This window comes from Galeopterus variegatus, unplaced genomic scaffold, assembly GCF_000696425.1.
Source record: "Galeopterus variegatus unplaced genomic scaffold, G_variegatus-3.0.2 Scaffold84, whole genome shotgun sequence".
In the NCBI taxonomy this organism is placed as follows: domain Eukaryota; kingdom Metazoa; phylum Chordata; class Mammalia; order Dermoptera; family Cynocephalidae; genus Galeopterus; species Galeopterus variegatus.
In genome coordinates this window covers 561,085-585,291 of record NW_007726195.1, presented here as the reverse complement: position 1 = coordinate 585,291, position 24,207 = coordinate 561,085, and the positions used below count along the sequence as shown (strand labels likewise).

Genomic DNA, 24,207 nt, shown 5'->3' with positions numbered 1-24,207 from the left:
GTATAAGATTACAACTTTTCTCTTATATACTACAGCTTCTATATTGGGCCTGTTCTTAAAGGTGGCATGTTTTCCTTTTACAAGGCCCCTGCAACCTTTGACAATCTTTTCTTTTTTTCTGAGCACTTTCTAGAGATGTGGTCTCAGTGACTCCAGTTATCATAGGAACTAATTATCACTTGCTATCCATGAAAATTACTGGGTCCCAAGTCGGGTCAGCCTAAGTTGTTTCTTGGAAATGGGGCTTAAGCTAGGTATGTCTGGGGGGAGTTTTGTGCAGTAAAGGGTGGCAAATGGAGGGAATCCTAGGTGAAGGGAATTAAACTAGCAAAGGAACAGTACAGAGATGGAAAAGAGCTAGTCATGGGTAACCAGAGTGCCAAATCATGATATAAGCTCCAGATATTTGGTTTTCTGCATGGCTCCTTTATCTATGTAAAGCTAGCTCAGCAAGCTCTGGGCCTTCTTGGCTTTGAGGATTCATTGGCCTCAGAACTATCAGGAGAAATATCTATGTCTGTATACCAGACTATAAACCCAATATGTAGCATTCTCTTTGAAAATGAAAAACAGTAGCAAAATATGAAACTATCATTGATATAACATTTTATTTAAGCTTTTTTTCCCCCTGAGCGTTAGGATGTTTTCTTATACTCATACTGCTTTAACAGAAGTAAATTATTCAAACAGAGCTGTTTTGTTTTATTTGTTTGTTTTTGTTTTTGAAGCTTTATGCTTACCAGAGATTTCATAAACAAATTGGAAGAGAAAAAATAGCCAAGACATAGATATAGAAATAACTCAATCAGATAAGCTTCCGTGAGCATGGGTGAGGGCCTGGTGGAAAGGATAAATGAGAATCTTCATCAGTGCCACAATGATCCTGTTTTTATCTTAGGCATAAGTCTGATTTGAGAAGAGATGTTGATATGCAAAGAAAAGGAGAATTATTCCCCTATTATTTTCCCATGTATACAAGGAAAAATGACTTGAATATTTACCATGTGACTACTTGAGCACAGAAACCTCACACCCAATGCAAACCACAAAGACACAGATCAAGAGAAAGCAAGTGTATATACCAAAACAAGAAGAAGGGGGAATTACTCTTTCATCTTTTCTTACATTAGAAAATCAAATGTTAAAACTGGAAAGAATTTTTAAAACCATCTAATTCAACACTCCCACTTTACGTATGAGAAAAGTGAGACTTAGGAGAAGTTTCATGACTTGCCTAAAGTCATGCAGCAGTTTACAAACATGGCTGGGGACCCAGATCTTCTGGTGGATAGTCAGTTGCCTTTCAGCCAAAACCACTCTGTAATTTCTTCAGTTTCTCTGTAATCACCTTAGAATATTCTAACTTTGCCTTATCTCACCAACATTGCTTTGTGTATCTTGATTATCAACTGGCTTGTCAATTAATTTATTTGGAGTAAGGTTTATTTTATAAGTAATTGTAAGATTTCTATGAATGATTCTAAAAATTAAGATAGGTACTCAGAAGTATCCTGAGTATTCTACAAATACAGAGAAGCTCACAAGATCGACATATATGCCTCCTTTTTATATGAATCTTATAATGCCCATAAGAATGGCCTCATTGTATTAGATTTTCCAAGTTTCTGGAGTTCCAGACATTTGTTGGAATGTGTAATAGGTAAGACCAGATTTTCTTACCAGAAAGTCTTACCAGATTTTCTCATCTACCACCTTTGAGTTGTCCCCGAGATGTTCTTAATCTGCTGTGCCACTGCCATCAACATCACCAGTTCTGACTATCGTCACTACAGCCAGTTACTACATACTGATTGCCTATCAGGTTCAAAAACAGCTGTAATTGGTATTTTACTGTTCAGTGTTAGGAAAGAAAGAACATAGTGAGAATCTGGCATAGCCCTGTGAATAGGGTCCTCTTCTGTGAATAGGGTCCGTAACTGACAATAGATATTCAATAATTGGTTATTGAAAGGGATGGAAAAAAAATCCACCATTTCTCTTTTTTTGAAAAAAAAAAAAAATCTCTGGATCATTTGAAAATATTAACTCCAAGCTTCTGATACAATGGCATGTGGTTTATTGTACCACACATGGTTATGATAAATCTACTTGTCAGCAACAATCCAGAAATACTCTTATTGTTGCAGTGCAAAATAGTGTAATAATCCACTTTTACATTTTAAATGTGTCTGGCCCACCAAGTTCTCACTCAGGTGCCAAAGACACCACCATGAAGGAACTAGCTGACATAGTGCCCTGAAATTTCAGGTGGGTGTGATCACCTCACAGATGCATAGAATAACCCTGGTTTTAGAGGCCAAGAGTGGGGAAGAGGCAAATCTCCTCCTCTTCCAGAAGTAAAAACTATTCAGCAATATATTCACAGTAGTTAGAAGGAAAAGCCTTTTGTGAAGAAAACTGTGGTGCCTCGTGGCTGTTTTTATTAAAACATTTAGTCCACCAGTGTACTAACTCTAAGAACAATTTAATTCACAAAGCACATGAAATATATAGAAGAGTTTAGTCCCAACAACTGTGTTCCACAACTGTGATTCTGTTGTAATGTAGGGTAATATAGAGGTCAAGATCCCTACTGTTCTGGTTTGGATATTTGTGAGAAAAACCTAGACCTCATTTTCTTTAGAAGCCATGTCCATATGGCATGTAACAAACACCACCAGAGCACAGTTAGTAGAGGTTTTGTTGTCAAATCCAGGCAGGTTTTGGGGATAATTGGCATTTTTCCTGCCTCTTTCTCCATCTTCTCTTCTTTTTTATTATTTTTATTTCTCTTGTTTCTTTCTTCAGTTCAAAATTCTTTTGCTTATGGATTCAGAGAGTATTCCGAAAGAAAATAGGCAGAGTAAATCCTATTTTGAGGGGACACACAAACATTTTGACATATAACTATCTCATCGAGCCTTTTATATCCCTAAACAACTGAAGAACATATAGAATAGCCAGGTGCTGGTCCTCCAAGTGGGTGTGTCCTAGGACATTCTCTGGTTTGAACTAGTCTAGTCTACTGTTTCATGTTACTGAACAATCAAAACAGAGAAGAAAGTTTTCCTTCTGTGGTCCTAGCCCAGATGAGTGGCAGGATGTAAGCTCTGTCTGGAATTTTCCATAAAGTCTCCCCAGTTCAATTTACATGATATCTAGAGCTACTTGGCTCCTGGGAATGCACACTCAAAAAATATGGCTTTGCAGTGATTTTTCTTAGGATGGACAAGATGAAGCAATGAGGAAATGGAGACATATAAGTTATAAATTTATATTATTTTTTTCCTCAAAAACTTTTTAACTTGCTAACCAGACTCTATTTTTTTTCTCATCCAAATGAGTGATTTAAAGAAAAATTTAACTTCGTAATTTTTTTTAAAAGTCATTTTTTCAGACTCTCTTATTATTTTTCTTGTTTGGTATTTACCTTAATGGGCAGCTGAATAGGCATTATGTATGAAAAGACCTCATCATGTATTTCAAGCCAGAGAGTAGGGTCATGGGAAAAATATAAGTCCTCAGATGCAGAGTTATCTCCTCTATAGAAACTGACTCGGGTAACAGTGCCTGACACCATATATCCTACATGGTGGGACGTTGCAGCCATGTTTTCAGTTGCTTTTCAGTTTCTAGAATTTTTATGTAATGAATGTAGCCAAGAAACTTTGGAATATAATCCTCTAGTCAAACAAAAAGGAGAGGAGAAAATGTCCTTTGAAAATTAAATCTAGCCAGTGCAAGCTAGCAGCCAATCCAGTGATATTTTCACCCCCCTCTGTCTTTTGGGTTTGGGGTTTTCATACAGTAGTAGAGTGTTAGAGAACGTGTCTGTCTGGTGTGCTTGGCATTCTTTGCTGTACTTTGCTATTACTTTTAAGAAGAATGCTTGTTTCCTATGGTTCATTAAACTAGCTCAGTTAAACATATTGGTCATCAGATCCCCTGATGCATGATTATTTAATATATTTAAAATACAAAAAATTTCAATTCTGCTGTTCCCTTTCTCCCTCTGCTTCCTTCCTGTCTGTCTTTCTCTACTGTGAGGCATTGGGAGTAGAGTGTGTGTGTGTGTGAGAGAGAGAGCGTGCATGTGTGTGCGTGTGTGTGTGTGTGTGTGTGTGTGTGTCTAGGAGGTAGACAGATTCCCTACCTGGAAATGGCTTGCTATTATTAGACGTTCAGTTACCAGGGGTTATGTAAGACAATTGAAGCTCTGTTTTTTAACAGAGACATGATTCATGCTGCTTGTAGTAACAGTAACCACCTCCAAATGAGACAGAAACCAGACGCAGACAATGACTAGAGAAATCAATGCCGACTCGGTACAGCCATTCTCCTGATACCCTCTGCCTTTCAATCAGAGCACTTAGGTTATCAGGAGAGGAGGCTCCTGCTAATTCTGGATCTTTTCTGTCTCCTGGGGCTGCCAGGTGAAATCATGTGGGCTAGAACTGTGTACAGGAGAAAACTGGGCCTCAGGAGCAGTGACGTCTTACCTCCCTCCCTAGGGTCTCCCCAGTGTTTCAGACACACCTGGAAAAACAGTGATTGTCACCTGCACTGTGGCTTAGAATTCTCTGTGGCTTCTACTCAGAAGGGTTGGAACTTGAGCATTTGGCTCACCCACTCAAATAACTTTTCTCAAATGATGCTCCACAGCGTGCTGGGAGAGGAGAGAATGGAATAGGATTTGAGCTGGTGCCAGTGCTTTATTACAGCTTCTCCCAAAACCTGAGTGGAAGTGGACTGACTGTCAACTCCCACACATACTTGGGACACTTCTGAATTCCTCCAGACTTTCCTAATTCAGTACTCCATAGTATACAAAGCACTTCCACCTGAATCTGCTTATTTTAGCATCACAACTTTATAAGATAGGCAAAGCAGTCATTATTATCAATACCACTTTACAAGTGAGAGATTTTCTACCTTGAAAGTACAATGCCATTCACTGACTCCTTGCCAATGATCCAATAAGTGAGAAAAATAAGACTCAGAAAAGTTAGTGACTTGACCGCGGTCACACGGCTAGTTCTCATGAGACCCAGGAAGACAAGGCAGATCTTCTGATTTTCATCTACTGCTCCACTTCTCAGGTTTGCTACAAAGCTTGTTTGAAACCATGGAATTTTTTTTTTGGGGGGGGGGAATTTTCTGCTGAAAACCTTGGTTTTAATGAGCTCTACTACTTATTAGCCAGGCAGCTTAAACCACATTCTCCTCTCCCTTCACCCCACCTCAATCTTCTCATCTATGTAACTCATGATGAATAAAACTCATTTTTACAGAGTGTTCGTGAAATTACCACATAACCTTTAGTATGTCTGAATCAATGTAAAGCATTATCAATAGTATCTCCCCACCCCTGCAAATGGTGACACCTGAAAGAGATGCAGAGATCTCAGACTTCACCCAGAACATGAAAGTAAACTATTCATTTTTACTACGAAAAGAAGAAACTTAGATATTTTACTCTAGAAACTACCCACAGCACTCAGAAAACATCGATCATGCCCCAGTGGCCTGTTACAGCCCCAACAGGCAGGCCACCCTTCATTTTCACTCCCAGATGTGTAAATTGTCCAGAAAGACACCTCTAAGTATGGACATAACAGAAAAACATCTAAACCATTTAGCTTCACCCACCCAATAATTTCCTGCAATAAAAATTCGGTTTTAAAAATACTTGTTATTGATTACTTCTAATAATCAATACTCCAATGTGTGGTTATGAATTTTAACTAAGGACTGATGCAGAATTTTCTGTTTGCAAAATGTTTTCCATTATCCTTCTATTTCACATTGTTACATAACACAATCTACACCTATTTAAAGGTAAACATAAATAAAATTTTCATTTGTAAAATAGTTTTTAATTGAATATTTTTTGTTTGCATACCACTTTTTATTCAGGAAGGTAGTAAAATACTTCTCAGACTCTACTGTACTGAAATGTATTTTCTCTTCTGCTAAATTATGAAAGTCATTTGCTTTCCTGCAGTTTTACGAAGAAAGCTATACTCTTTTCTCTCACATAATAAAACTCCCTAACTAGGCATCAAGAGACCAAATTTCTAGTCCTAGCCTTGCTACAAACTCACTATTAGGAAACCTATTAAATCCCAAGTTCAGATAACACCTAATCTGAAAAACTTCCTTAATATCTAGTTATTAACACTAGCCTGAGACGACCGGCTCTGTGCTCTTATGAGTTGTGGCAGTAGAAGCTTTATGGAAGGATTGAATTCATTGTTTGGGGGTTTCATGTTGTGCTAATGGCTGCCAAGATGCCTTGACTCTCTCCAAGTAATATGTCTCCAGACTGACTCAAAGAAACAGAGGTTAGAATAGGACTAGAAGGCAAGTAACACATTCTGCAAATGCTTGCTACATACTCTGTACACCAGGCACAGTAGTAAGTAATGGGTCCTCACACAAGACTGCTTCTGACTTCCTTGTGTAGGAAAATAGCATTTTTCTTGTCATCAAGTTACCGTGATTTAATGATAATGGTAATTTCACCGTTGATATGGAGACATTTATTCCAGTGGTCCCTTTCATGGGCCCTTTGATGTTTCTACATTATTTTATCCTTCTAATATATTTTAATTTATATTTTAACTAATATAAATTCTTACTTTCACCTAAGAACAGAGCTGTCCTTGCTCTTCTATATCCAGCCTTTATCCAAAGCCTTAAATATACATGGTATCATTTGTTTGGGTGATGACAGTGGTGGCGGATGGTGTTTCTTCCCACCAAGGTGATGGTGCATTCCACCTGGGCCCTTAACATCCTAAACTGTCTCAATAGCAACAAAATCAAATTCTGATTTATCATGCCCCAATGTTGCCCATTTCTGCCTATGGTAACCAATAGCATGGTTATAACGTCTTACTGTGCACAAAGGGCTACACTAGGTGCTGGAGTTTCTGTAATGTATAAAACATGGTCCATGCCCTAGAAGATTTACACTTTCACCAACTATAGAAAACAGGCATTAAACTAAGTGCTAAATGAATGGGCCAAGCCAGTCTTCACAAGGAAAAGTTTCATTAGGTATACATTATTACATACAGACCTTGAAGAAGAAAAGCTTGGATAAGAAAAAATGTGATGAAGGTATTCCAATTAGCCAAAATGGTATGTTCAGAAGTTCAGAGATAGAACTGTGCTTAGTCTTTCTGACACTCTATAAGTTAATTTGTTTAGACCAAATGGAGTATTGGTGGAAAGGAAATCTGAGAGGGCTTATTTGACGTAGATTCAGTGAATTTACATGCCCAAGCTAAAGAGTTTGGAACCAGGGGAATCAATTAAAGCATCTTCCTTTAAGCATATTCTGAGGTTAGTAAGTGTTCCATTAAAAAAGAGGTGGGAGGGAGTCCGCAACACAATACGTTTGGACAAAGATGGGGTCTTTGACACCTTTAATACTTTTACATGCATTATGAGTTTGCAAGAGCGACATACAGTATGCAATGTTTCCTAAATTTATTTGACCAAGGAACTTCTTTTGAGATGTAACTTTTTTTGTGGTGCATCTTGAAGTTCTGGTATCCTGTAAAACTCACTTTGAGATACAGTACCTGGAAGGATTTTGACAGGCGGGAGTTGAAATCAGGACAAAAAAGAACTATGTTGTGATGATTAATCTAGTACTGATAGGAATGGATATGCCATCAACCAGAGAGAAGGTATCCCTGAAGAAACCAAATCAGAATTAGAGAGGATAAAACCTACAAAATAGGAAGGGAATGTGGAAAAAGACACAGATATATTTTGAGAAAACAAAACGATAGAAATTCAAAGATATTAGATAAGGAGATGAGAGCCAGTAAACTTACCACACTGCATGCTATAGATCCTCTTACTAAAGTAGGAAGTAAGCTTATCATCTGAAAAAGTGAATGGAGAATGGGGCTTGATAGAATAGATCACACTAAAAAAAACTACCGTAGGCTGGTACTTGGAAACAATGGGCAGGAGTGAGGGTCCAGATGGCGTGCATGTGCAGGATTTTGTACTGAGAGTATGAGTGAATGGCATATGGTGAAATGGATTCATGGTTGAAGAATGTAAGAGGAGGCCCTGCACATAGAAGGTCAGGGGAGAAAAGAAATCTGGAGAGTTACTGAGACAGTGTTAAAATGGGTGATCATGGGGTAAGGTCAAACTGGTAATACTAATGGAACAGGTAGAAAGAATAGGCTCCTTATGTATGAGGGAGGGTGAGTTCACAAGATGGGGTTGGAACACTTGAAGTCAAATTGAGGCCTTGAAAGAGTAATTTAGAATGAGGATGAGGGCAAAGAAGTAGCTGAAAAGGTGTGGTGAAGGTCTGTTGAAAAGAAGTGGTAATGGATTTTTAGATTAAAGGATTAACCAATATAGAGAGGGAAAACATGAGTCAAGTGTATGCTTTGAGAAGGCTCAAAAATAGTTCAAGATGGCATTAGAGGGACATGACAGAGAATCTAACACAAGCCTGTGATGAGGACCCCAATGACGAGGAATGGAATGAAGGCCGATCAGTTGTTTAGTGGTGTCTAGCTAGGTGTAGGTTAAGCTGAAGAGCATTTTGGTTTAAACTCGGCTTTAAACCCTGCTTTGCTACCCTCTGGCTTCATGACCTATGGCAAATAACTGTATCTTTCCTAACCATCAGTTTCAACTTCCTCCTCTATAAGATGGGAATATAATTCCCACCTTCAAAGATTATAAGAAATGAAGTTGAGTGTAGTGTATGAAAAGGCACAGTGCATGCCTCACAGTAAGCATTTAGTTATTGGTAGCCAAAATTAATTTGTTGAGGTGATGTGATCAGGAAAAGGGCAGTGATTTTTCACTTTGGAGACAGTGACAGTGTGCTGTCTGGGGTAATGCCACTGGGATGCTTTCTGGTGCCTGTTATTCCCTTTAGCCACAAACTGTAATGGTTAGTTCAGAAAACATATTCAGAGCAAGAGGCACAATATAGAAAATTCTGATAACACCAAATAACATGCTACATCATAAATCATACTCACATTAGAATACTCACTACGGAGTTTAAAATGATCTTAACCAGGACCTGTGGCAGGCTTTCTGGACAGGAAGATTCTAGTGTCAAATGACTGAGAGGAGGGGTTCCTGTTATATGTATTTGATCCCAAAGATCTCTTATATTAAACAACAAGAATCAACTGTTACCTGATAATGCTAAGGCTCATGGAATGTGCAACTCTAATTAACAGAGTTTGTGAATTGTCAAAGAGGAATCAAGAGGGTTCTACGGAGAAAATTAACATAGATTTGATGTGACAACAGTGAGACTGTGATTCCACCTTTTGTTGACAGGCCATCCCATGGGTCTTCAAGTCATCAGAGATATTTCTTCTGGACATGGGTATTAACTAGTGGTTAATAAGGAACTAAAATTTAAAAAGTAAAACAGTTCCTATAGCATCAGAAAGCGGAAGATGGGATTCTGATTAGTTTGGCCACGATGCCTTTGGTCTCTTATTCATTAAATGGTGCTCTCATCAGTTTCCAGAGAGGTGGGATTAGTGATGTAGACTTGGGAATTTGTTTCAGGTAATTAGTTAAAAAGTTAAAAGTCAAATAGATTTCTTTAACAAGTTTAATGGTTTAACAGGTTGATGAGCTATTTAATTCCCACATCTTTCTTCTCTGGGGACTGTTAGAATTTTAAGGGACCTTTAAAATCATAAAACCCACCTACTCTTCCTACAGATGGAAAAGCTGAGCCACCTAGAGGTTAAATGACTCACCTAAGGTCATCCAGCTAGTTCAGTGATTTTACTTTCTCTTTTCTTAGTCTTACTCTTTTTAACTCTTCCTCTTTTTTTCTCTACTGTTGTATTCCCCACCATCACCTCTCTGCTGGTTATTTCTTGGATTTACCCTTGCTTTATAAAATTTCTTGTGCCTCAAATTATGAGATAGTAGGCTTTTGCCAATTAGTAACCCCCTCACCACTAACTCACCACTACATTTGGGGCGAAGAAATGAGGGAAGTGGAACAATTTTAAATTTACTGTGATCTTTGAGACAGCTTTATCTACACCTGGGAATTGCTGTTAGACAATTAAGGTTAGTAAAGCTCATTGAATTTCTCAGAGGAAAGGTGTTATTTGAATCATTAACAGATAATTATTGTTAAAAATAACAATAATGTAAAAAATAGGAACTTTATATGTTAGAGACATTGTCATTTTGAATTTCCAATCATTTATCATTTCTCTCCAAGGGGGAGAAGCCCTGGGGGACCTAGGAATGATCTTTTTTTTTTTCACAATGTGCTCTATGCCAGAAACTCCTTGAATTCTGTCTAATGCCTGATGACCTGACAAACTGGCTCAGAATCAGAAGATAGTCATGCCATGTGAGCTGTTAGCCAAATTATTCAGCTTGAACTGCTCCTTAAAATGACCCTCAGTAGAAAGAAGAGTGTCAGACATAAGACCCATGTTACCCATACCAGTAGAATCAGCATCACCTGGGAGCTTGTCAGAAATGAAGAATCACACACTCCACCCCAGACATGCTGAATAAGAAATCCTGGGTGATTCATTTGTTCATTAAATTTTGAGGAGACCAGTAGCCATTCTCATCTTCAATTAGAAAAGAGGTAGGAAGGAACTATACTTACTCATAGTTTCTGAAATAGTTCCTTCACCTGGGATCTATGCTCCCAGTTCTTTCCAGTGGCTGTAAACTGTCATGGAAATGAAATAATTTTGGACTGGTTACATGAGCCCACTGAGTTTCAGTTTTCCTCATCTGTCAAATGGGTATTACTAATACCTATAACATAGAATTGCTATGAGGATTAAATGAGAATGTATTTTTATCTAAAAATACGTGATATGGTCCCTGATAAAATTTAGACATCCAATAAAGGTAGCTATTATTGTTACTGTTATCTTTTTTGATCACAAAAGCCGCCTCTGTAATTTTAGAATGATTTGGTGTGATTTCTAAGGAATGCTAAAGGTCATACTGAAATAAGAACTCTACAGAAAGTTCCTTACAGTGATATGTGGCAGTGTTACATAGTAGCTCTGTCTCTAGGGCTTCCGAGACAAATCCACAGAGACCTCAAGAATGAAACAGGCTGAAGAGAAGTGACCCACTGTCTGTCCTGCGTCTGACACTATCGAGAAATTTGCCAGCTGGCTTGCAAGAGCAGATTATTTATTACAGTGATGATGTCAGAGGAAGTGAGACAGCTGGATTTCCAGATTCTGGGGAGAATTTGTGCCACCAGCAGCCCCTCAAAGTTATCTTTTGATTTAAAAACTGAGTACACTAGATATGGAAGTCATTAAAAGAGAATAAATATGAAACCCCATGAAGTCATTTTCACTAAGTCTTTATTTTAGAGTGTAACCACCCTTTAAGTAATAAAACATGACACACCGTGCAGTAGTTCTGATTAACAGACCTTCAGGTGTATACTAAGAAAAGAGGAAACATAAGATGGGGATAGGTGACAATTTTCCAAAAAGTGAAAGCAAGATCATGGCAGCCAAGTGTGGGCTGAGAAAGGAGGGTTTTATTAAAGGACAGAAAGCTTCTGGCTCCGTTTAATTATAAAATGCACAATTTAAATAAAATGTTAGATATACTTAAAATGTACACTTATCTAGTTACACAAAGGATTTGTATGTTTCCAGATATTTTTTCACTGCAATGTACTAGACATATTGATCAGTGATTTTCTCTATGATTTTAAAGGAGTTGCCAGGGAAAAAAAAGAGAAGGAAGTTGTGTCTGGTGAAGTGCTGCTAATCTGTCCAGCCATATGATGGGTTAGAAAGAACAGTAAGAACTCTTTAGGCCAACTGGCTGTTTATGTGGCGTCTGGGGTGTTGCCATTTAATGGATGTCTCAATGCCTAGCACAGCTCCACCATACTGGCCAAAAAGAGTTTGATTAAGACAACCAAGATTTTCTTCCAGTGAGTAACAACGATTCAAGTCCTCACCTGGGAGAGGCAGATGATGTCTTGTAGTGCTGTAGGCTAACATGTAAGAGGTGAGCTTTGCTTTTCTGGCCGAGTAAAAACTGCTGAGATCACCTGAAAAAGTCTGCTTTCCTCACCTAGATAAATACCATTATACCCACAGCATGTTTTGTTGGGCTTTTCATCTCTGGGTGAGAGAAAATGATTCTGTTGGAAGATAAGGATAGAAAGAAGATTAAACAATTAGTGCTTCTTCTACCACAAGAGGAGAACACAGCAAGAAAACTAGAACAGACTTGGTGGCAGTTATCTATGCATTTCTACAAGCAAATTAGTAATATAAGGAAAGAAAAATAAGTAAAAAAATCTTTGAAATCTAGAGCATGAGTACTGGGCAAAGCTAGGTGGAAAAAGAAGTGTTCATGTAGCATAACAGCAAGAGTGCCTATACTTTGTGTTTCTACAAGGTAATTAATTTAACCATAGCATTACTGCTCATGTTCTCACCAAGAATTCCAGCTGAACCTACAGCTTTTCCAAAGCATGAGAAAAGAAACAGCAGAGTGTTTCAGATTTTGGATTTTTTCAGATTTTTGGAATATTTGGAGAATACATACTGATTGAGCATCCCTAATCTGAAAATCCAAAATCCGAACTGCTCCAGTGAGCATTTCCTTTGAGCATCATGTCAGCATTCAAAAAGTTTCAGATTTTGGAACTTTTTGTATTTTAGATTTTCAGAATAGGGATGTTCAACCTATGTTGTCATACTTATTTCTACTGGTAATGTTTAAAAATTTGCTCCCTTGTTTTTTAAATCCACCCTCATTTTTTAGTCATTATTTAACTATGAAAAGATAGTTTTTAGTTCAGTTTGTTGAAGCAAATAAGGGAACAAGTTTGTTAATTTTTAGAACACAGCATATCCTTGCAGGCTGTACACCCCAGCCACACACTCTCTCTGGTCTGGTCACTGTCGATGGTCTGCTGGGCCTATTGGTGCCAAGTAAGCACTGATAGATATTTAGAGATTTGTGACCTTTTATATCAGTTATCCTTGCTCAGGCACTAACAAGGATGTGACCTTGAGCAAGTCAATTCTCTTAATCCCTTCCTCTGAAAAATGAGGTGGTCGGAGTAGATGAGCATTAAGGTCTTCCCAATTCAGTCTCAGTTCCCATAACTCTAAGCAAGATTCTTTATTCCTTTTAAATTTGGTTGGGCAGACATCAGCTGTGCACACACTTATGTGCAAGGCATTGCACACTACAGGGCACACAGAGTAAAAATGGTCTCTGCCTTGATGGAGCTTAAGGATGGGGAAGACAAATCACACAAATATTTATTACAATCAATAGAATGTACAAAGGGGGGTAGTGCAAAAAAGTGCTTGAGGATTCGGTAAGGGCACTTACCTTTGGGAAATGCTTCAAAAAATGAAGTGGCATTTGGATGGCCCTTAAAGAAGCTATATGAAGACATTAGAAAAAGGGAGGAAATACCACGTACATGGTGGGAAAGGGTGGGACTTTGCTGACGTGTAGAATGGACTGTAGAAATAAGAATGAGAAATTAGACTGTGGCCACATTGTAACAGCCTTAAATGCCAAGCTGAGAAGTTTGAATTTAATCCAGTAAGCAAAAAAAAAAAAAGTATTTTGAGCAAGGGAGTGATGTATTTAGAATGGTACTTTAGAAAAATTAATGCAATATTGATATGAAGGTTGGGCTAGAGGTAGAAAGAAGCTGGAAGAAATGAAACCAGTTAGGAGACCTTCACAGAAGTCCTGGCAGTTAGGTGGCAAAGGGTAAATAGATGTTGGTATAGAAAACAGGTATTAACTCAGGAAACACAGCCAGAGTAAAAATCACAGCTGATTTTGATACAATATTGACAGCTGACTGGATATGAGAAGCAAGAAAAAAAAAGGGAGATATTAAAGATGGCTCCTTAATTGTAGGCGCAAGTAACTGGATGAAGATGGTTCCAGTGGCAGAAAATGGGAAGTCTGGAGAAGTAACAGATTTTGAGGGACAGACAATGAGTTCTGTTCTCTATGGAGAAGTAATTATTGAGGTCATGGAGGCTGGGTATAGACAAAGCCTAAGGAGAGAATCTTGAGAAATGTCTACATTTAGGAAACAGGAAAAAGAAGACAAGCCAGTGAGGAAGGCAGAAGAGGGCACTGAGAGATGGCAGGGAAGTCAGGATAATGCAGTGTTCCAATGCGAAGGGAGGAGAGTTTCAGGAATAAAGTGGTCATTGAAGACCAATGTGGCTAAAGTGAAGAGGCCTGGGAAAAGACCACCAGGTTTGAGCCTCTGAGACAGACAACAGTCAATTCTGTAGCCCCTCAGGCTGAACTTCTCAGTGTTAGGAGAAATGGGGGCACGTAGAGGTTGCAGTGAAGGGCAGAGAGAAGGCCGGAGCTCAGAACGGGCCAGGTCAGTGGGCATCTTTAGAATAAGGAAGAACTGAGCAATAAAGAGGGAGAGATGGAAGTAGAATTAAGAATACCTGCAATGTGGTATCTTTACACAGTGGAATACTGTTCAGCCTTAGGAAAGAAGGAAACCCTGTCATTTGCGACAACATGGATGAACCAGGAGGATATTATGTTAGCTGAAATAAGCAAGGCACAGAAAGACAAGTACTGCATGATCTCACTTACATGTTGAATCTAACTCACATGCTAACTCATATTAGCGGAGAGTAGAGTGGTGGATGCCAGAGGCTGGGGTGGTTGGGGTTTGGGTATTAGAGGGATGTTGGTCAGAGGATACAAAATTTCAGTTAGAAGAATAAGTTCAGAGATCTGTTGTACATCATGGTGACAATAGTTAATAACAATGTATACTTGAAAATTGCTAAGAGAGTAGATTTTAAGTGTTCTCACCACAAAAATGATAAATATGTGAGGTAATACATATGCTAATTAACTTGATTTAGCCATTCCACAATATATACATATATCAAAACATCATGTTGTACACCATAAATGTAAACAATTTTTGTCAATCAGGAATACATAAATAAATACAATGAAGAAAAAAATGACACCAAAAAAAGAATTGGCTGTTGTAGGATTAAAGGACATTCTCCCCACTTCCACACCCACCAACTCAGCTTCCAAGTCAGAACCACAAAAATCAGCTCCATCTGCACTGACAGGGTGCTGCTGATGTGTCAGACCACACAGGCAGTCAGGTAGAAACTGAAAATGGCATCCTCTCTATCTCCCTTCCCTGGCTTAGGCCTGAATGGCATCCTCTCTATCTCCCTTCCCTGGCTTGCCATTCTCTGGTGCGAAGATGCAGAACTGGCCTCTCAACCAAGGCTTACAGTTGTCTCTATCAAAATAAATGATCATCATCACCATTGCCTATTCATTGAACAACCTTATTTTTGTATCTTTTGTGTCTGATCTAGATGCAGCTGCTCTTTGTTCCCTGCCCCAATGAACATCTGCACTAGGCCCAAGCCTCGGAGTGATTTACCTGAAGAGTGACACCATTTATTTGGAAACCACTGTGAGTACATTATGCCTCCAGTGAAAGCCGTCTTAGTTCACTTTGTTTAATAAAAACACACACACACAATTGTAAAAGCAGGTAAAATTTTAGATGGCTTCATCTCCTGGAAGCAACTAGGTAACCAGACTCAGTCCTGAGGTGCCCACAGTGGTTCTGAGATTCCCACCTGCAGTGCATGCCCTGTGCAGCACCATTTCCTCCTCGCCTGATGGCTGTGCTGAGCTGTATCTGAGCATACCTTTCAGACACTGGTGCTATTCTGCTCGGTCATCTGTGCCTCTACCTGAACTGTTTGTAGCTCCTCGTGATCTATTTGCTTCTCCTCACCTTTCTGTGCCACTCTGTTGAATCTCATGGTAGCTTGTTGTTTCGTGCCATTCTGGTCAAATCCATGAGCCAGCTTTGCTTAACTGTGTCTATCTGTTATCTGAGCTGCAGCCCTGTGCTGTTGCCTCCTCGCTACTCTGTGGAGCCAAGGCCCTGTCCTTGGAACTCTGCCCTCCTTCCACTACATCTCCAAGCCATCATACCCAACTCAGCTCTACTCTCTGGATGCATGGTTCTTTGTAGTTGGTTTATTTTCGTCCATGTCAGGCGTTTATGTAGAAGTGCAACCCTTGCATGGAAAGGTGCAGAAATACCTTGGGGTAGGAGATATGATACCTATAGGAAAAAAACTGATGAAAGATGGATATCAAGGATTCATTGATCATTGCTAAAAATAACAGATGGATATATGCTTTTTTCCCCTAGAAAAGCAAGAAATTTAAATTATTTAGAGGCTATGCATGCAAAATAATGCAATTATATATTTTAAAACAAAAACTCATGCTAGTTGTTGTATTCATAAGTTTTCATATATGGTATGAGGCAGGTAATGGGATGGTGTTTTACAGTCATTTCTGTGACTGGAAAATGCTAAACCTGGGAGACTAGCATCCCTGCAGGCTTCAGGTAGGATTTTCACATTCATATTTTCTATGTCTTTACCTATTCTGGCATAAATCGAACCCAAAGGGATGAAGCCAGAATTTTGTTTTATTTGTGTTGCTTTTTACCTCTAATGTTTTCAGTCACCTGGATCATAATTGATGAGAGCTGATGTGTAGGTGATGGACAGGCCTGCCTATCCAAGATGGGGATGGGAACCATCAGAGCATTCTGCAATACTAATAGGAGCGGGGAACTGGGGGCTAAAGACATGACAGAAGCTCAAAAATAGAGTTTTTTCAGTCCAAACCCATGCAAGGAACTTATTTGTACAATATCTTCATTTATCCTTAAGTTCAAGAGCAAAGAGCACCTTAGAAATTCCCATATCTGGACAATTTTCTGAGTTTTTCTTCATCACAGAGTAACTATGCTGGTACAAGTAAAACAACTACACTAGGATGAAGACTGGTTTCAAAGTTTGTGTATCTTTTAGGAGAGAAAAGAGTCCTTACTACTCCTACCTTCCTGTGCTACACAGAACCTAGATCCAGGCCCAGAAATCAGGACCCGATGTTTCCTGAAAATTACAGGGAAGCCCACAAGTGAGCATCTGTTTCTGCCATAGGAAGTATTTCACCTGTGCAGAATGTCAGTGCCCGCTTTCAATTCTCACGGGCCCTTTGAGAATGGGCAGATTGGGTTATAATTCTGAGAGTTTCTGCTATTCAGAAATTCAGCTTCTTCAAATATTAAAGAGAAATTATATTAAAAATTAAACACTGAACCAGGTAGTGAAAGGGTAAATTGTAAGAAAATGTAATAAGCAAGAGTGCCATAGGTTGGTTTCAAGGAATAGACCACCGTGCTCAGGCTTGATGGACTTCTACAGGCCAATTGCAGCTCACTTGACACTCAACTTCAGGGAGCTCTTGGTATAGCCCCAGCAATAACAAATATGTGAACATGGGCCAGCCCAGTGGCGCACTGCTACAGTGCGCCACTTGGGAGCGCGGTGGCGCTCCCATCGAGGGTTCAGATCCCGCATACAGACCAGTTCCCCCTCACTGGCTGAGCGAGGTGCGGGCGCAGCACCGAGGGTTGCAATCCCATTGCCGGTCCCAGTCTGGTATGGGCGCGACACTGAGGGTTGCGATCCGTTGCCGGNACAGCACCGAGGGTTGCAATCCCATTGCCGGTCCCAGTCCGGTATGGGCGCGACACTGAGGGTTGCGATCCGTTGCCGGACACGAAAAAAGACAAAAAGGAAAAAAAAAAAAAAAAACAAATATGTGAACAGGAAGATGTTGGGAATGTAATACAGTGAGATCAAAGTGGTGAAGAAGAGATTGCTATCCTAGCGTTCTTTCTGCCTTTGCTTCAGTAACAACCCATTAGCCCCTGTCCCAAATCTAGGTATCAAAAAAGATTACTAAAATGGAGTAAATGTCTTCTTATAAGTGAAGAAACATGATGAAAACCACAGAACTAACACTCTAGGAAAAGAGCTACCATTATTGAGCACTTATCATGTGCCAGCACTATGCTAATCACTTTACATGGTTTATCTCATTTATTCCGAGAAGGCAGGTATTATTATTCCCATTTTATAGATGGGGAAAATGAGGCTAAGAGATGCCACAGAGTAATCTGCCTAGGGCACACAGCTACTAGGTGGTGGAGCTCAGCTCTGCTACCATTCCTGGTTGGGGTGGTTTGTTATCACCTCCACTTTCTTCCCTTCACAGACATTTTTAAGCCTTTTCCATGTTTTATTGGATAGGAGAATAAGGAAATGGTGACCACTCCAAAAAGACTGGGGGAGGCATTACTAGTCTAAATTATCATAATCTGATGACTGAGTAATTATTTATCAAAAGGAGGTTCTGACTAATTCTTTCCTATCCAACCAGGCTGATAAGTAAAAGGCATGTTTAATGTGCAGGAGAGTGTGGGAGCCCAGTGAACGGAGAAAATTGGGAGAGAGAGATAGAAGAAAGCACTCTCCTCTCAACAGACCCTGGAGACTGATAAGAGCTCACACAGATAAAATATTTATTTTTCCATATGTTGCAGAAGCATTGCCATCACTGTATGTGTGCAAAATGTGCAAAGGAGTATGAAATATATATATCAAATGCCACCGCTCTGGTTAATTTCCATGCATTTAACATGCTTAATACCTACCATCTCATCAATATGTTTTAATGCATATTTCTTTCCACATACAATATGGTCTAGTTAGGAAAGAGCCAACATCCTCCACAGCCTTACTCACTGCTATGTTTCAGCCCAAAACTTGTTGCCAGGGCCAGCACAATGAGAGTTAAAACCCAGAAGTTTCCGCTGGCTAACTCAGCTGCCAGTCACCTTAAAACGCCTTCCTGGTTCTTGGAGCAGTCTTTTTCTCATAACAGAAATGTTTGCAGTGGGGAGATGAGAATGTTTTTGTTCTCTGTGGACATTTGCAAGATGTTCAGTCAGAATGTCAGAACTGACCATTGAAAGGTGGGTGCCGATGGCCACACTTCTTTTTTTTTATTTTTTATGCAGAGTTCCACCAGTGTGGTAGGAGGAAGTGCACAATGATTGGTCTGTTTCTCTGTGGAAGTGGTCAGGATACACCCAGTTTTGCTTTGCATATATTTGCAAAACATCTGCCCTGTTCTTGTTCTTAAGACCTTCCCCCGCACCAGCCCCCTTTCCCCTTTTCCCTGGTTTCTTTGTTGTTGTTGGCTTGTCTAACTTTTTCATTGGAGCTTTCATTTTCCGGTTGAGGGGCGACTTAGTCAGTGTGTATAATTTTAACAGAAAGAGAGAAAGAGGGGAGAGAGAGAGAATGAAAACTGAAAAGAAAGAAAGAGACTGAGAGGCCAGAGCTTGGCAAACCAACCTTTGGCATAGTGACCGGGAGGAAGGTTCTGGTCTGGATTTTGCCTCTCTGAAGTGCTGCCTGGAGTCGGCCAGTGTGCTGCTGCCCTCTAAAGGCTCCAGGGAATAACGTACAGCCACAGAGGCTGGGAGAGACTTGCCCTCAGATGTGCCATGCTTATATAATTCTTTTTATACAACCAAAGAAGGTATTTTTGATTAATTATGACAGTGCTTACTCTTTCCTCCTGAATAAACTATGAACTGTAAAGATGGTGTCAAATAACAGCACCTAGACATAGACTGGTGCTATGTTTTAGTGTTTCTCAGCTCCAGAAAAAGGAGTCCAAAAAAACTATTAGAGAGGGTAAGATGGGAAATGAATTGCTTGTAAGGACAGCGAGTGGTTCTGTCTGTTATGTGGGCAGTTGGGAAATAACCCAGTGGTACTTGTATAAGGATAAGAAAAGTGATATTAGGCAAATGAGGGGGTAAGCCAAAAAGGTTGAGTTTTCAATATTTCCTATTTATAGAGGTGGCTCCAATGTCTCTGTGCTACGAAAATGTATCCAAAAGTGATCCTTGAGACAACAAACAGGAGGGTGTGGTGCAAGATGTCAGGTGGGAAGCAGGGTCAAATCTAGGGAAGGAAGCAGGGGCATTGATATCAAAGAACAATACAATTTTTGCAATGTTAAAAATAAAAGAGTAATTAATGTTGGTGATTTGGCCATGTAATCATGTTTGAAAGAGGGCTTCCTTAATTTTCTGAAGCACACATCTAAAACTAGTCTAGGCTTGTCTATAAACTTCAGAAATAAACATTTTTTTTCTGCCAGGTGATACCTGTCACTCATGTTTTGCCTCTATATTTAAATGAATCATGAGGATCTGCCACCTTTACTGAGCAAAATGGTCCTACTCTCATTAAATGTCCTTCATGGATTCAAAGGAAAAGCAGCCAGTCAAGGTAGATTTCACTGCTACATTAATTGGGATTCAGACGATGACTGTTCTCAAAATATACTTTAATTTCAGCTTCATTTCATTACATCAACAAACAGTTATTAAATGACAGCTTTGTCTAAGCTACTCTGCTTAACTGTATAGACCAGTAGACAGTAGACTCTGGGAAGGGAAAAGCCAAGTTTCTTTTATTCCCTAACCCATGCTGGCACATCACGGGCACATAATAAATTTCTATAAAATGAATATGTCAATAATGAATAATGGAACGGAATAAAGAAGGAAAGAATGGATGAACACAGGAAATACAGAAATAACTAAGATATTTCCTTACCCTCAGAGAGCTTACAGTCTCATAGGAGGGATGAACACATAAATAAATAACTATTACTGAAATAAAATTTAGTGAATAAAATAAGATTACTAAAAAATGTTTGGGAATTTCAGAGAAAGAAGGAGCGAAGATTTCAGAGAGAGAGAAATTCCTACTTAGTAAAGAGAATCAAGACTGTTATAAGATAGAGACAACATTTAAATATGAAGGATAAGTATGATTTCAACAGGCAGAGATGAAAAAAGTGGTGTTCAAAGCAAGAAAAAAACTTGAGTGAAGATGAAGAGCCAAGAATGTAGATTCTCGGGAGGTCCTTGGAATTTTCAAGAAATTTGAGAGTCTGCTATGGCCAATATATAGGACACATGAGGTAAACTAGAGTGATATGGAACTGACCTTAGATGTCAGGCTAGCATGTTTATGTCAGATTTAGTGACTACAAAGAAACAGAACTAGAGTGGTCAAGGATGTTGGAGAGCCAGTTAGTAAACAACAGTCTAGATCAAAAAATGGTAAAGTAATTGTGGTAAAATTAGAAAGGAAACACAGATGTGAAAAATTTGGAGGAAGCAGAATTGTCAGAACCTGTTGGTGAACTGGCTTTAAGGTAGAGGAAGGTTTATAATGACCCTGTGGTTTCCAACCTGGTGACAGACAATAGTGGTAGAAATAGGGACCTTAGAGGAAGCATTGGTTTTCATGGAAAAGAGGAGTTGAGCTTTAGACACTTTGATCTTGGATACTCTCTTAAACTGAAAACCAGAGCTCCTTGGGGGTCCATATAAACACTCAAGATTCGGGGATTTGTCCGATAGTCACCCATTCAACAAGAAATTGGTAAGGCATTGCAATTTGTTGCTTCTCTTATATTGGCATCCTCCACACTGAAAAAGATGTCTGAAAGCGTCTCCTCTATCCTAATCTTTACCATGCCATTTCTGCCTCCTGCCCTCTGAAGAAACAGATTTGATTTCACAACCTGTTGGACCAAAAACACAGCGTACTAATCATAACACCATATTCTGCGAGGGCAGATTTAACTACCCAGTACAACAAATTTCAATACAAAATATTCTGCATAACAAGTCCATTGCCATGCTCATAGAAACAAGGCAAACTTGGAAACAAATCTACATACAACATCTTCTCTACCACACATAATCTTCTACAAAAAAAAAAAAAAATCTTTTTCTTGTTACTCTCCATATAATAATAGAAAAGGCACAAAGCGAAGGAAATTGGGGAAATGTTTAGGAAATAATAATCCAGTTTGGCTGGTGTCTAGGGTATATGTACTGTAAACTAAGTATTTATTCATTTAGTACCAGTTACACCATCTTGGGGAGAGGAGACCATGAGCTGACTGATAGCTAAGCTATTTTACTTCCTACTCCTGACCCCAAATAACAATTAGAGACAATGACTTTCTAATTCCCTTCACCTAAACACATAAGCACACTCCTAAACTCCAAGATCATGCACTAAATCAAAAACAAAGGGAATATTAAGTGTAAGACAAGTAAATAGTTGGAATAGAGGGTCTCTATATAACACCTTTCCTCTTTACCTGCTGGCATCTAAGCCCTTTTCACTTTTCACTTGCTACTTTAACAAAAACCTCCATTAGTACCCCTCTCATCTGTATAGCCTGCAAGTTTAGAATGTGATTTGAAATTATGTATTGATCTGCAATAAAATCTAATAACAGCAAGAAAGTTGAATGTTCCATATTGTGTTCCATGAATAGAAACTTAAAGCTGGAAGGAACCGTTAAGGCCTTCTAATCCAAGCCCTTTATTTTACAGATGAGGAAACTGAAGCCCAGAGAGGTGAAGTGAGGTGCCCAAAGCCACACAGCAAGTTAGAGGCACAACTAGTACCATAGCTCAAGTCTCCTGACTCCCAGTCCAGTGCTCTTCCCATTACTCCACGGGTCCTGTCTCTAAGCTTCCTGACAAATGCTAGAACGGTAAACCTCCCCTAGTATTTTTCCAGACCATGTTAAAACTCTTAAGCGGGGGGAAAGGATGCTTTCTTGGGTAATGTCAGCCATACGTAGCTCAAGCTGTCTAAAGTTCTGGGACAGGGTCTTTTTATGCAGCCAACAGAGTCCAAATGTGGTGCTGTTTGCTTGGCCCATATGCTTTCATGTGTTCCCAGTTAGGCCATTCCTGGAGGGAAAAAAACAAGAATCAGCTTGTTTTAAAACAAGGGACATACTGGACTCCCTCCCATCCCCCTACAGAAAAAAAAAAAATCAAGTTATCTTTAACAGATTCTAAAAATGCCTTTTCCCAAATATGCAGTCAGTTCCTTCAAAGGGCCCTTTGTTTATTTTCAGGAAGAAACCCAAGACAGCTGGAATGAAATAACTTGGGGTCTAATCTGAAAAACTATTCCTTTTAGTCTTAAGATACACAACTCTTCTCAGATGATCTCCATAAAAGATGTTTGGCAAAGAACTGACATATTCTTTAGAATGAGTAAGATAAAACCAAGAGAGTTTTATTTCAAAAAAGGACTCCATTTATCCTACCCACAAAGACAAAAATTATTAATTAGGAAATGAGATTCTAAATCTCCTATTGTTATTTTTCTGGCAGAATAAATGTAAAATTCTGCAAAGGGGGCAAAAGGGTCTGGGAGATTCCATTTCCTACTAGTTTCAGAATAATAGTCTCTAGATAAAGGAGAAAGACTTAGGGGCAGGAGGTGGGGTAAACACAGTTCAGTCTACTTATGGCTGGGCTGAGATCACACTCAAAGTATCACTAGAAAATAAAAAGACAAGTAACGAGACCCAAATCTCTATAGCCCCTGTGATTTGTACATTCAAAGTCACAGCTTCTGCAGAGAAATCTGAGAGTCAGAAGCTGGGACTGTTTTCTGTGGACCATCGTGTTAGTCATATCCATGGACCTTCATGCCTGGCAGTCTCCAGCCTAATAGTAATTACAGGAAGAAGTGGAAAATAGCATGGCAGAGTGCCCATAGACATGTGCATACTTTCCCTACCTACCGGGAAGGTAGCCTGTTCCTGTGGTGAAGGGCCTGGAGCTTCTACATGCAGACCTTCATTGCCTGGCTTTCTGCCACACTTTATAGGGAGGATGACATAGAATGGCCTTAGCTCAGAAATCTCTTGTTACAGCAAAATGAATGTTTTGATGAATAGAGAAAGCATTGGGCTTCATTTGTTGTACTTTACCATAAGCATTCTCTGGCCAGGCCTTGGCATTTACATGAAATATAGTTAAGGAACAGTACAAATATGGTGTGCAGTGACCAGGAGGAAGCCAGTGGATCTGAGCTCAGTAGGGTATCTGAATACAGTTGGATGGAGAACAAACTAGGAGGAGAAACCTAATCTCCAGCTGTTTAGAAAGTCATTTTGATTTTGCCATTAAGTTGTGTAAGTCTTCTCTGCTCCAACCTGTTGTTTAAATTGATTATACTTTTCTCCAAGTATATTTGGATTGTAGTTTGTCCTGATTTGAGCTTACACTTAGAAGAAAATTGTTTTTAGGAAAGATTCACATAAATCTGTCCATTTGGAGATTGCTTGAAAGAAGACAGGAAAGAGATTTATTTTAAGCTG

General features: G+C 39.3%; 1 long non-coding RNA gene across 1 annotated transcript in view; it reads left to right on the top strand.

The window, feature by feature from the left end:
• The window catches only part of LOC103596557, a 74,282-nt gene extending 51,312 nt beyond the window's left edge, over positions 1-22,970 (top strand). The window contains exons 2-4 of the long non-coding RNA XR_551054.1: positions 15,405-15,505; positions 22,415-22,578; positions 22,951-22,970. This is a non-coding gene — a long non-coding RNA (uncharacterized LOC103596557). The remainder of the gene's footprint in view (positions 1-15,404; positions 15,506-22,414; positions 22,579-22,950) is intronic.
• The last annotated feature ends 1,237 nt before the right edge of the window (positions 22,971-24,207 follow it).